This window comes from Euprymna scolopes, chromosome 7 (assembly GCF_053919585.1).
Source record: "Euprymna scolopes isolate OS-2025 chromosome 7, ASM5391958v1, whole genome shotgun sequence".
Lineage (NCBI taxonomy): Eukaryota > Metazoa > Mollusca > Cephalopoda > Sepiida > Sepiolidae > Euprymna > Euprymna scolopes.
Genome location: NC_136488.1, coordinates 63586535 through 63599875, shown reverse-complemented (window position 1 = coordinate 63599875; position 13341 = coordinate 63586535).

Here is a 13341-nt window from a genome sequence, read left to right as displayed (position 1 = left end):
AAGCGTTTTTGAAATTCATTGAATCACTAAAATTAATATATATATATATATATATATATATATATATATATATATATATATATATATATATAAGAGAGAGAGAGGGGGGGAACCTTTTGTTTTGGGACTATTTCTCTTGTTTTTATTTGAACTCGCTTCCGCTTTCATCTTTTGAATATCTGTCCGAGAATTGAAGGATGTAGGATCTTAGCTTCACACATTTAGTCTATATTCTTGAACTTTTGTGAGCGTTAACAAAATCCGACTTGTATTGACAAGTAAATAATGTTATTGAATAAAAGAAAAAAAAAACACTATTCTCCGTGCGTGGAGATTTATGTTGAGTTGAAATTGGTAAAGTGTAGTGTAACTGTGTGATCGGATAAACGGGATAGTTTCGGAAATTTGGAAAATGCCTTTAAATAACGGAACAAAACTTGCAAAATGCCTTTAAATAAAAGCAGCAAATTTACAAAATGCTTCTAAATAAGGGAAAACAAATTTGCAAAATGCTTTTATAGAAAGAAAATGAAAACGTATCTTGAGGAAAAAAAGGATACACTTAATTTTCAAAGTGTTTCGAATGAGGGAACAAAAAATTTGCAAAATGTATTTAATAGGGAAAAAAATTTGCAAAATGTCGGAAATTTATCCTCTTTCAGATAAATTCGACGCGAAAATAACTAGCACGCAAAAAATAAATAAATAAAAGGATGGAATAAAAAAAAGAGGGGTAAAGAATAAAATATAAAGGTCTTGTTTTAAAGCAAAAACGAGCTTTTATTCACAATGAATTTGGTTGCAAATTTTTCCCTTTACAGGCATTAAATACAAAAACCAAAGAACGCCAAAGTAACAACATATAATGCAAAAAAAAAAACAAAAAACAAAACAAAACAAAAAACGCTGGTTCTTATATTGAAAATGTCGCAACAATGAACGAATACAATATTATGATTCAAATAATAGTTCCTAATCACTCTATCATATGCAATAAATTTTAGGAACGTACTCACAAATTGATGGCGGTCAGGCATGTGCCTTTTTCTTCTTTTTTTTCTCAATTTAAAGTCCTTTAAAATTTCTCTCTTTCCAAATACGTGCAAACCGTAGCCATGTAAATAAATCTTCAGAAGTTCGCTTTCAATGCGCCCGGGGAATTCTTTGCCGGGTTACTTTTTTGAAGGAGAGCTCTGGAAGTTCCGTATCAGCGCCGGGCAACGAAACTGCGTCCAATATCCACGTCGCTGGAATCCAAAAGAGGCCGATTTTTGCGCTGGGACTCGTGACGTCATCATCAGGGAGCTAGCACTGCCCTCTCATTCAAATTAAAGGGAGTTTCGTACGAACCCAAAATATACGAAACTAAGAATCATAAAAGATACGCAATATAGAAAATCAAATATAAGAACCAGAATAAAAATATAAATGTTAACAGGGAGATGCATAATTATTGGTACAAAAAATTCCAACAATAGCAAATAGGAATTATAATCTAGCTGGTAATGATGATGAGGAGGAGAAGGTATGTGAATACATATCACATTTGGAATGCGATTGTTGTTGTTTTGATAATTTAAAGGTTAGGAAGGGAAATAGAAATTACAAGATTTGTTCTTTGTTGTTTAAAGTAATGCTGGATTGATAAACATGTGGGAAAATTCAGGATTACGGTCATCGATCGAGACAGTATCAACGAAAGGCAAAAGAGGTAGGTTTAAGATTGAAATGAGCAAACCATCTGCTTTTTCTCCCTCCAGCAGAGACTGCGGGGGGTGGGGCTGACTCACTATATAAAGCCGAGTGTATCAAGCTCATTCAATAACAATTATGTGAAATACCATTTTTGTGTCCTTTCTTATGAGAGAAGGTGTTTTTTTGCGACCAGTTAAAAAAACAAAATAATAAATAAACCGTTTTCGATAAAATTCAAATGAGGAATAAAATTTGTCCGCCATTTTGAATTACGTTCATTACGTGACGTAAGCGAACTAACTTCATTATCTCCTCTGTCAATTTATCTCCTTTTTTTTAGCAAGCGTAACAGTGATTTATTTTTTCATTAATATTTTTCTACTCTATCGTTTTTTTAATAATTTTGGATATGTTACGTAATTATCAGGTCTTAAATAGTAGGTACCATTTGTTTCACTTGAAATTCAATATTTTTTTCGTTATCTATATATCTATAAAAGTGAAATTGTGTGTGTGTCTGTGTGTACATTTCCCTACCAAACTACTCTGTCAATTTTCAGTCTACAGACTCGAGATTTGACATAAGGGGGTATTGAGATCTGGGAAAATCTTTTTAATCGGTTTTCGGCCAGAAATTTGTCTGTTAAAGGGTCAAAGTTCAACGCTTTTACATTTGAAAACTCTACCAAACTCTGCCAATTTGGGGTCTAAACACTTGAAATTTTAGATGTAGGTTACTTGGGCATGGATCAAACTTTTTAATTTGAGTTGAGCCCAAACAAAACAATAAATGTTAAGGAATCAAAATTGGGGTCAAAGTTTTAAAAAAAAATAATCTCTGCGGTCTCTACTAAATTACTCAGCCATTTAAGATTTTACATAAAGTGTATTCAGACATAGGGCACGTTTTTTAATCGGTTTTTGGCCGAAAATTTGGCTTCCAATGGGTCAAAGTTCCAAAGATTTTACCTTTGCGGTCTGAAGCAAACTATTCAGCCAATTTTGTGCCTAAAAATTTGAAATTTTACAGAAAGAGCATTCAGACAAACAGCAAGCTTTTTAATCATTTTTCTTTTGCCGAAAATTTGGCTGCCAAGAGGTCAAAGTTGAAAAAGTTGATCTCTGCAGACTCTACCAAACTCCTCTGCCAATTTTGGGTCTAAACACTTGAAATTTTAGATGTAGGTTACCTAAACATGAGTCAAACTTTTTAATATATATATATACATATGCACATAAAGTTATGAACAGTACATAGGGCCCGATCAAAGCCGGGCTGAGCTGCTAATTATAACATAGAAGCATCTAGTTGAATTTAAATTTAATTTTATTGAATGTAATTGTCTAAAATCCACGGTCCACATTTTCTTTTATTGTAACAATATAACCATTTTAAGTAATGTTAAAAAGTTAAACGATTTTTCCACTCCTGTTGATTTTAAATAAATGAAAATTAAAAGAAAAAATTTCTTAAAAATTCATTATAATTAAGAGTTAGGAAAGAAAAAACAGACCGTGGATTTGAAACCATATTTCGATTGTGTATGTTTTAGCATCCCAAATTCACTTTTCAAATTGATACCGTTCTAATATATGAGCAATCTTTTTTAAAGATTGGACAACTTCCTCGCATCAACTGCATCGATATATTTGACTTGTGAATTACTACCGCCGTTTTATACCTAACTGTTCACATCACCGGTCCAAGCTCACGGATTCACTCCATATGCATAAAAAGACTCTGACTCTCACAGAAGAAGCCCTGGAATCTTTCCATGCATCCAAAACAGCCCTGGTCAACTTCACAAAGCTATCATACATCAGCCCTGACCCGACAGCTTAGCTCTTTCTTTCGTCAGATGCTTCTGATGTAGTTATTGGTGCCATACTCAACTAGGTCGTAAACGGTCAAACACAACCATTCTTTTTTTTTTCTGCTAAGCTAAGCACTACTTAGCACAAATACAGCATTTTCAGTCTGGAATTACTCGCCTTGTACTTAGCAGTAAAGCATTTTTGTTTCATGTTGGAAGGGGCACAGTTCACAATTTTCACTGACTACAAACCACTGATTGTTTCCCTTCCATCTTCCATCAAAGAACTTCGGTAGATGGATTTTGTGATGCAGTATTCTGCCGACATTCAATATTTACCAGGCAAAACAAATACTGTAGCTGACACCCTTTCCCGCTTCTGTGACCTCAACAGTCTTGACAAATCTCTGGATTTAGATGATATCGCGACTGAACAGTAACGAGATTTTATGTCGTAATTAAACATTCTGCTGAAAAAGACCCCTATTCCTTTTTCGGACAAGCTCATCTGGTGTGATATGTCTGTTGCGCACCCAAGGCCCTACTTTCTTCCTTCTTGCCGTAAGAAAGTTTTTCGACACTTTCACAACTTGACACACCCTGGCAAGCACGCAACAGTCAGGCTCATCACAGCTCGTTTTCTTTTTGGCCTAGCATGAATGTCGACATACATCGATGGACTCAGATATGTATTTCATACCAAACTACGAAAGTTCATCGTCATACTAAGCCTAGCCTAGACAACTTCCTCGCACTTGACACTCGTTTCTCCCATGTTCACTCAGACATTGTTGGACCACTGCCGCCTTCCGCTAGTCTTCGCTACATGCTCACCATGGTACACTGTTTTACATATTGACCAGCAGCAATTTCTTACCATTGCAAGCATAGTCGAATTTGATGACACGGCCATTCTCCATTATGTGCTGCATGGATATTCTAGTGCGCCACTATCGTCCGGTAATTCCTCGATTACTGTCCATATATCACAGCTACCATAGTTGTTGGGAACTTGCATAAATCCTCTGAAATAAATAAATAAAAAGAAATACACTACCAAATAATGTAAAATAAACTTTTGCTTATTTTCATTATGTTGGAATTTTTTTGGTACCAATAATGGTGCATCCCCCCCCCCCTGTTTACATTTATTTTTGTTTATCTGGTTCTTATATATGATTTTCTGTATTTCGTATCCTTTATGACTTTTAGTTTCGTATATTTCAGGTTTGTACGCAACTCCCTTTAATTTTGAGAAAAGGAAAATGCTAGCTCTGTAATGACGTCACAAGCCCAGCGCGAGATTCTTTCTCTTTTGAAATTCCGCTGACATGGAGATTGAACGTTGTTTCATTGCTCGGCGCTGAAAATGGAATTTTGACGAGCATTCTTCAAAGAAGAAAACTCCGGCAAGAATACCCGTATATGTGACAAGACATATTTATAAAAACTATCTACATGACTATGGTTTTGCACGTATTTTAGGAGCGAAATTATTTTAAAGAAAATACCTTTTTTTTACGTGACAAGGAATTTTGGAATCTCCTATCTGGACAAGCGACGAGGTCTTGCTTCTGAAATTCATCTGTGTGTCTACAGTTTGCATGCAAGCAGAAAATTCTAAAAGGACTTTAAACAAAAAAAAAAAAGAAAAAGGCACATGCCTGACTGGCTTTCAATTTGTGAGTACGCTCCTAAAATTAACTTCATATGTGAGTGTGATTAGGAGATACTATTTTGAATATTATTATTGAATTCTTTAATGGATACACACATCTTTATAAGAACCAGTGTTGTTATTTTTTTTTTCATAATATGTTACCTTGGCGTTTCTTAAGTTTAATGGCCGCAAAGGGAAAAATTTGCAACTTATTATTGTAAATAAAATTTATTCTTTGTTTCAAAACAAGACCTTTATATTTTATTCTTTATCCCCTCCCCGCTTTTGTTTCATGCTGTTTTTTTTTTTTTTCAGCTTAGTTACTTTAGCGTCGAGTTTATCTGGAGGCAAGATAAAATTCCGACATTTTGCAAATTTTTCTTCCTTTTACGTAAAAGTAGTTTGGGAAATTTCTGCTTTTATTTGAGGGCATTTTACAAATTGTTTTCCGACATTTTGCAAATTTCTCCCTTTTATGTAGAAGTACTTTGAAAATTTCTGCTTTTATTTAACTGCATTAGGCAAATTTTTTATTCCCTTTTTCGGAACACTTTGAAAGTAAAGTGTATTCCCTTTTCATCGAGATACGTTAATTCTCTTTCGGTAAATGCATTTTCAAACTTTGTCTCTATATCAAATACATTTAGCAATTTTTCGTCCCTTATTTGGGACACTTTGAAAATTAAGTGTACCCTTTTCCAATCGAGATACGCGTCAATTCCTTTTCTTTCAAGTTAGGATTAAATTTAACCTCTTGAAATCTTTGTTAACTTCGCTACCTGACACTATCAACGTCACTTAGATTCGTTCGACTACTGTGAATTTCTTCCGTTATTTAAAGGCATTTTCCAAATTTATTTTCCCCTATTTAGAAGCATTTTGTAAGTTTACTGCTTTTATTTGAAGGCATTTTACAAATTCGTGTTCCCTTATTTCAGAATACTCTTCAAATTAAGGGGTCTGTTATTTCAAATAATTTAGCAAACTAAATTACTATACGCCTTGTATGATACGAAGCGTGTCCCCTCCCCTCTCTATTTCGAGACCTGTTTTATTATCATGCTGTCAACGCGTTACTTAACTAGGGTTAAATATACTCCTATCTCTGGCCCACTTGTTGACTCTTTCTGTAACCTCCCCGCACCACACGGCCCGTACAGATATTTCAGCTACTAAATCCCCTTCCCTCTTAAGATGTAAATCAAGACGTCCCCCTAAAACATTCGACGACTGCTATGCCCTGAATTTAGAAAACGTGTAATGTAATTTAGTGTTTCCGACGTTCGACATTCGCTTAACAAAAAATTCCCGAATTTAGCATTTTTATGTACGTCTAGTGTCTTTATTTATATCTGACTAATATTTTACGCACAACTTTTCATAAATATTTTTCTTAATAAAAAGATTAAGCGTTACGCATACTTTCCATTTTCTACCTTTAGAATTGAAGTTGTAACTTTCGTAACCCTCCTTCGAAATATAATTTACATTTTACTTGCTTTAGTTGAATTTCCACGGGTATTGCGATTTACGTTGGGAGAAACTATAGCATTTTCTGTCCCTAGTCAGCGAATAAGAAATCCTACTAGACTGAGGTAATTTTATTTTTCGTCCTAATCCAGCGTGTTCGATATTTGTTGGAAGCTGGATTTTCCCCACTTTAAGAAACGATTTTTATCTAACTATACCCTCGTGGGGAGCCTTGTAAATAGAGACGCTGTGTCCGAAGCCGGTGTTAGTTGTATGTATTTATTTTCCTCAATATATTAGAAAAAAAAGGGAATAAGTATATACCCCATTATTTTGATTTAATGAACACATGCGTTCTCTCACATGTGTTAAATGTTTCCGGGTTGTGAATTAAACAGACAATATTATTAGAAATATTATATTATTCCTTTGAAGATACACATGTGACATACTGGCATGTACCCTCTCCCGACGTAGTTGTATATTTAAACTCTGTTCCCACTCTTTCCCTAGGTCGTATTCAGTGAGAATACTGCTATAAAGAGTGTTAAACGTTATTCTTCATTTCCAGTGAATTAACTTCCATATAGAAGTTTGAATTTTAAATCCACTTAATTTTAATTTTAAGCCATAGTGACCCTTTTAATTTGTAACTGGAGATTGTATCCCTTGATATTTTCACAGCTCAATATGCTGTATTCGTCTTGTTTTGTTTATTTAGGAAAAATTATCACCGTCTTGGATTTATTGCGGTTGCAGAGAGAATTACCTAAGCCTTATTTTATAACAATGAAGGCCGATGTTGATGAATGGTTAGCATCAGTGGATAATATAACTGAGTTGTTGGGTGATCGTTCCTTACGTGAGGATGTGGACTGTTCGCTTGTAGAAGTGGATGCTGTTAATGTTGTAGTGTTCTTGTCCCAGGTTCGATTCATTCTTTCGAGGTTGGCAGATGGTGTGGAGTGTGATTCCTTGTGTAACCCTGTGATCTTCGAAACCCCTAGGGAGATATTTGCGAGTTACCAACTACTAAGCCCGAATGTCCAGACTCTGAAAACTGTTTGCTGAGTGCTAGCAAGTTTGGCTTAGAAGATGTTGCATCACGGTCTGAAAGCAGTGTTGCAAGTGCCACTTCAGAGGATCTGCGTAGTCAGGCTTGAAGTTTGATTTTTCTGGCGGGCAGTTTGCCGGTAGTATTTTAAAGAAAAAGGTATTGGGAGTGAGATTCCCAGGTATCATGAATGATACCACTCATGTTCACGACTTGGTAAGTGTGGGCATGAATATTGTGAAATTTATGGAGGGATTTCCATGGGATGTTGGAATTGTTTTGCCCTCTAACCATGTGAGTTTGAAAACTCGCATGTGTGGTTATCTTCCACAGCCTTGTCAGAATACCGAGGAACTTAATCATGACGATGGGATATTACTCCAGTCATGTAGTTCTGACAATGGTCAGTGGTTAATGGACAGGAGTCAATCCTGTGAGAAAGTGCAAGTTTTCTGCACTCCTTTAAGTGCTAATGTTAGCACTGGGAGAGAAATTCTCCATCAAGGGTATAGGGCAGAAAGCACTATATCCTCCTGTGAATGTGTAAAAACCAAGAGGAGAATGGTTTTTGAAGAGTTACGTGAACTCAAGTTGGACTGGGGCGTCCAGATTCAGGTTGAGTGTAACTCGACAAAGAATCCCATGAGGGATCCTATCGAATTTGCTGACTACATGGTGTGTAGTTCAGCTTCTCCGAGTTCCTACGAGAATGTAGGATATGTTGTGCAGAGATAACTTGCAGAACCTTCATTCTATGAAGTTGCTCATTTAAGTAGAACGTTTCCTGCTTGGGAGTCACATGCAGGTGTTATTTTTTTTAAATATTTTGTGAAGACCTGCCTTGACGTAGCCTACTACAGTATTGCAAGAGCTATCAAAGTCAAGCTTGATTTGTCCAGGGGTGTTTCTGAGGCGCTCAGAACCATCTTATGCTTAGTTAGGAGTGATTTTTCTAATGCTGAGATGTTTGTTTCAGTGCTGAACACAAGATTGGATCTGTCCTTGATAGGAGTCTTCCATAAGTATTACATCTCCAGCTGCCTAGGGGTTTCTGACACCTATACTCAACTTTGTTTGTTTGGCTATATGTATATAGCTATTCAAACGTTTAAAGCTGTAATTGCCTTGCATAATTTGTGCAGAATTTGGGTTGCAGTTTTATTTCATTCCACCAAGTTGAAGAACTTATCAAAGCATAGGGTTGATTGGATTCGCCCCTCTTGTAGCACCGGTGTTGATCTCACTGGGCTCTTGTGACTACGAGGGAGCTGAGATATTTTGGTGTTTGGCAGAGATAATATAGGGATGAGGAGGTTGGATGGTAAATTATGTGAACTCCTCAAGCCTTTATACTCCATTATATGTATGTAGTTAATTATCTGGTGGAATATTCTCTGTTCAAACTTCTGTTGCAACCTAGCATCGTAGCATAAGTTTTAAATTTGTGAATCTGATTAGGTACTCCTCTGTTCAAACCTAAAACATGAAGGTTTTCATGTGAAATTTTATAGAATAAGCCTATTTGAATTTTCTGATTTTTTGTTCTGATATGTGTTTCCTGGAGTTCTTCTGACCATACATTGTGTGGTATATGTATATATACAAAAAAAAATTTTTTTCGTATTGTAAATTTTACATGTGTCATCCAACTGTGGGTTGATTACCATTTCCTGTTGGGGGAGAGTGTTGGAATTTTTTTTTTGTACCAATAATGGTGCATCCCCCCCCCCTGTTTACATTTATTTTTGTTTATCTGGTTCTTATATATGATTTTCTGTATTTCGTATCCTTTATGACTTTTAGTTTCGTATATTTTGGGTTTGTACGAAACTCCCTTTAATTTTGAGAAAAGGAAAATGCTAGCTCTGTAATGACGTCACAAGCCCAGCGCGAGATTCTTTCTCTTTTGAAATTCCGCTGACGTGGAGATTGAACGTTGTTTCATTGCTCGGCGCTGAAAAAAGAAGAATATCCCGGCAAGAATACCCGTATATGTGACGAGACATACTTATGAAAACTATCTACGTGACTACGGTTTTGCAGTTACACGTATTTTAGGAGTGAAATTATTTTAAAGAAAATACCTTTGTTTCAAAGCAAGACCTTTAGATTTAATTCTTTGCCCCCTCCCTCTCTTTTGTTTCATGCTGTTTTTTTTTTTTGTTTTTTTTTTTTTTTCAGGTTAGTTACTTTAGCGTCGAGTTTATCTGGAAGCAAAATAACATTCCGACAATTAAAAGAAAAGAAATTACTTTTTAGGGTGCGCCAAGGTGGCAGTCGGTATGAAAGAAAGAAGGGAGGAAGAAGGTGAAGACTTGAGAGCGTGAGAAAAAGTCCGGTTATGTGTTGTGACGAAGTGAGAGAAAGAGAGAGTCAAGCAATGTTCTCTGACGTGCAAGAAAAGCTGTCATTCAAAATTTTGTATTTTTGACAAAAAAAAAAAATAAAAAAAAATGTGCGTTGGCCATTTCTCAAGCATCCTGCTTTTTCTTGTGCAAATGAATTTACAAATTTTAATGTGTGTGTGTGTGTGTGTGTGTGTGTGTGCCTTAGGAAAATAAAATAAGAAACAGCACATAATAAATGTTCATAGTTCAACACGTGTTTGGGTAAAGAATATTAGTTACGAGTCAGTATGTTCATTGAATGAATATGCACACATTTGAGTATTTGGCAGGATTGTGAGTCATTGAGTTCTTTTACTTTACTATGCTGAGGCCGCATCAAAGGGCACAGGATTGGGGTTTGATTTGTGGAGAAATTGCCCTTCGGTTCCCTTTATTCGAAAATGATGAATGACCTTGGAAGCTGATTTTTTAAATTTTTATTTATTTATTTATTTATTTTTTTGTTAACCCGGTCTTATCGAATTTTTAAGTTTGCACTGGCTTATTATATTCACATATAGATGTTACTTTTTGAGGTTCGGAAAGATTTCCATTGGTTGAAAATTCTTTTATTTAACACTTTCATGTTAAAAGTTGTTAACTAACTAAAGAGTTAGAAAGAAAGTGAATGCCAACTAGCAAAGAAGAAAAGCGTGTCAAGCAATTAAGTCCATTGTGCATTTTAGCGTTCGTCAGAATCACTTCGCTTCCTTCCATTTCTATTATTTGAGAGAATTTCTCAGTACAAACATTTTAACAAAAACAATATCTTTTTGTTACTTTTGTAAAATTATATGCTATATGTTTTAACAAATAAATAATTCAAAGCATAGTATCTGTTCATATACTGCACTTTATTTTTCTTTCCTCAGTCAGTGAAGAAGAAATTCTTCCAAACAATTTTGAATTTTGTTCCAATTAAGATGATCCTTCTTTAGAAAGCTGGATTGCTCATATTAAAAACCAACTTTCTGTCTAACTCTACCCACATAGGGAAACAAGTAGATAACATCACACATAATTAACATCACACTCAAATAAATTATCTCCCTCAAAATGCGATTCTATTTTTTTTTTAGGTGATTCATAAGAATGACAAAAGATGAGAATAACAAAATCATCTGGACATGGATGCAAAAAGGACATGTAAACCGGGAAACTGAATCCCTAATAACTGCAGCATAAGATGAATCGATAAGCACCAACAACATTAAAGCAAAGATCAACAAAACACAAAACAGCAAATGCAGACTCTGTGAACAAAGAGATGAAACGATAAACCATATAGTAAGCGAATGCAGCAAACTAGCCCAAAAGGAATACAAGAACAGGCACAACCAAGTGAGGAGAGCAGTAGACTGGGAATTATGCAAACAACTGCATTTCGAATGCACAAACAAATGGTACAAACATAAGCCCACAACAGTACTTGAAAACAAGAATCACAAAATCCTAAGGACATGGACATACAAACAGACAAACGCATACAAACAATAAAACCGGATGTCATAATAATTAACAAGAAAGAAAGTCCTGCCAAATCGTAGACTTTGCTGTCCCAGCTGGCCATAGGGTGACTATCAATGAAAAGGAGAAACGGAGCAAATACATAGAGCTAGCCAGCACCCTCTCCCATTGCCCCCCCCCCAGCCAAAGAATGATGTCAAATAGTCAAGAAGAGTCAAGGAGGATGGAAAGGCCAAGGAGAGAGCACTGACAACTTCTGCTGGACAAGTGCAAAGAGAACTGGGACCTTGGGGAAGCTTATTGCCACTCAAATTCCAGTGGAGACCAATGGCGGCTGTCAGTGAGAAATCAATGGTAAACGGCTGTTGTGATAACGCAAATTTATTAGTGAATGTTATCGAAAGAGGTGGAGAGGATTGGAAATCTGAGGAAACTTGTTGTAACTCAGCTTCCAGGGAACACCCCAGGTTGTCTTCAAGGAGAAATCCTTGATGACCTATGTGAAAGCTCCTTGTAAGCCAATAATAATAGTCAATATAACTCCAATAATTATAGGAGCACTAGGAACAGTCCCAAAGAACATGAATAAACAACGAAGTGAAATCGAAATAAGAGGAAGATGGAGACTATACAACAGACAATGATTCTAAAATCTTAAAGAAAACACTTGAATGTGGAAACCGACTGCCATGAGCTACAAACGTTAATCGGTCATGTGGAAACTACAACAGAAATGAAACAAAAAAAGATAGTAGAACCCTACACAGAACCAAAAAAATTGAAACTGTAAAATTGTAAGTTAACTAAGCATATCCACCCCAATAAAAAAAAAATGTTATTGTCGGCATCGACTGTCTCCACATCAAACAATCATGAAAGGTCAATGAGTATGGAAAAACTGACGAAAGAAAGCACAAACCAGACCTCTATTGAATGAATGCGAAAAGGACTGTGGCCTTGAGGTGACTTATTACCACTCAAATTCCAGTGAAGGCCAATGGTTGTTGCCTGGAAAAAGTAAGTGGTGAATAGCTGTTGCGCTAACGCAACTTTATTTGTAAAGGTTATCGAAAGAGGTGTAGATCTGGGAAGACTTGTTGTCATTCAAACTCCAAGAAACACGGTCGGTTGTTGTCACTGAGTAATCTCGGATGATGACCTGTGTGAGAATTCTTAGTTGAGTACAAACGATAATAATAATTCCTCTTTGTAAGACATTCACAGCAAGAACTCATTTTTTTTTACCACAGTTGAAAAAACTCTTTCTCTCTTTGTGTTCTTATGTGGCGGTAAGAAGTTTGTCATTTTGGCCAGGAAATGAAAACACTCAAAATCGTTTGCTTGCATATTGTTACATGATAAGGGCTATTCCCTTTTCATGTAAGTAAAAATAAAAAGAGAATTAGTTAAATGAAAATGATATCAGATAAAACAAGGATTCAACCTTGTAGATAAGTTTTAAAGAACAATAGGTTCTAAATGGAATGTTTAGGGTTTTAATGCTTAATTTTAAATAATTCCATTCAAGCTTCTGAAATGACGAATGCAACAACTTCATAAAAGGTAACACAGAACACGTTTATTAAGAAGAATGTGATATGTTCCTTGTCAAAGGCAGGACTCCGGCTGCCTGGTGCTATCGCGGTAGTTATTCCCGGTTGAATCGTCGATACCGGTAGAAATACCACCGAGGTGGAGAGAGCGAAGGAGAAGGAGGTTCGTTCTGTTTGGTGTCTCTCTCACTAAGGACGAGTTGTTATTCTTCAAACCGGATGCTGGCCGGATTCCTTAGGG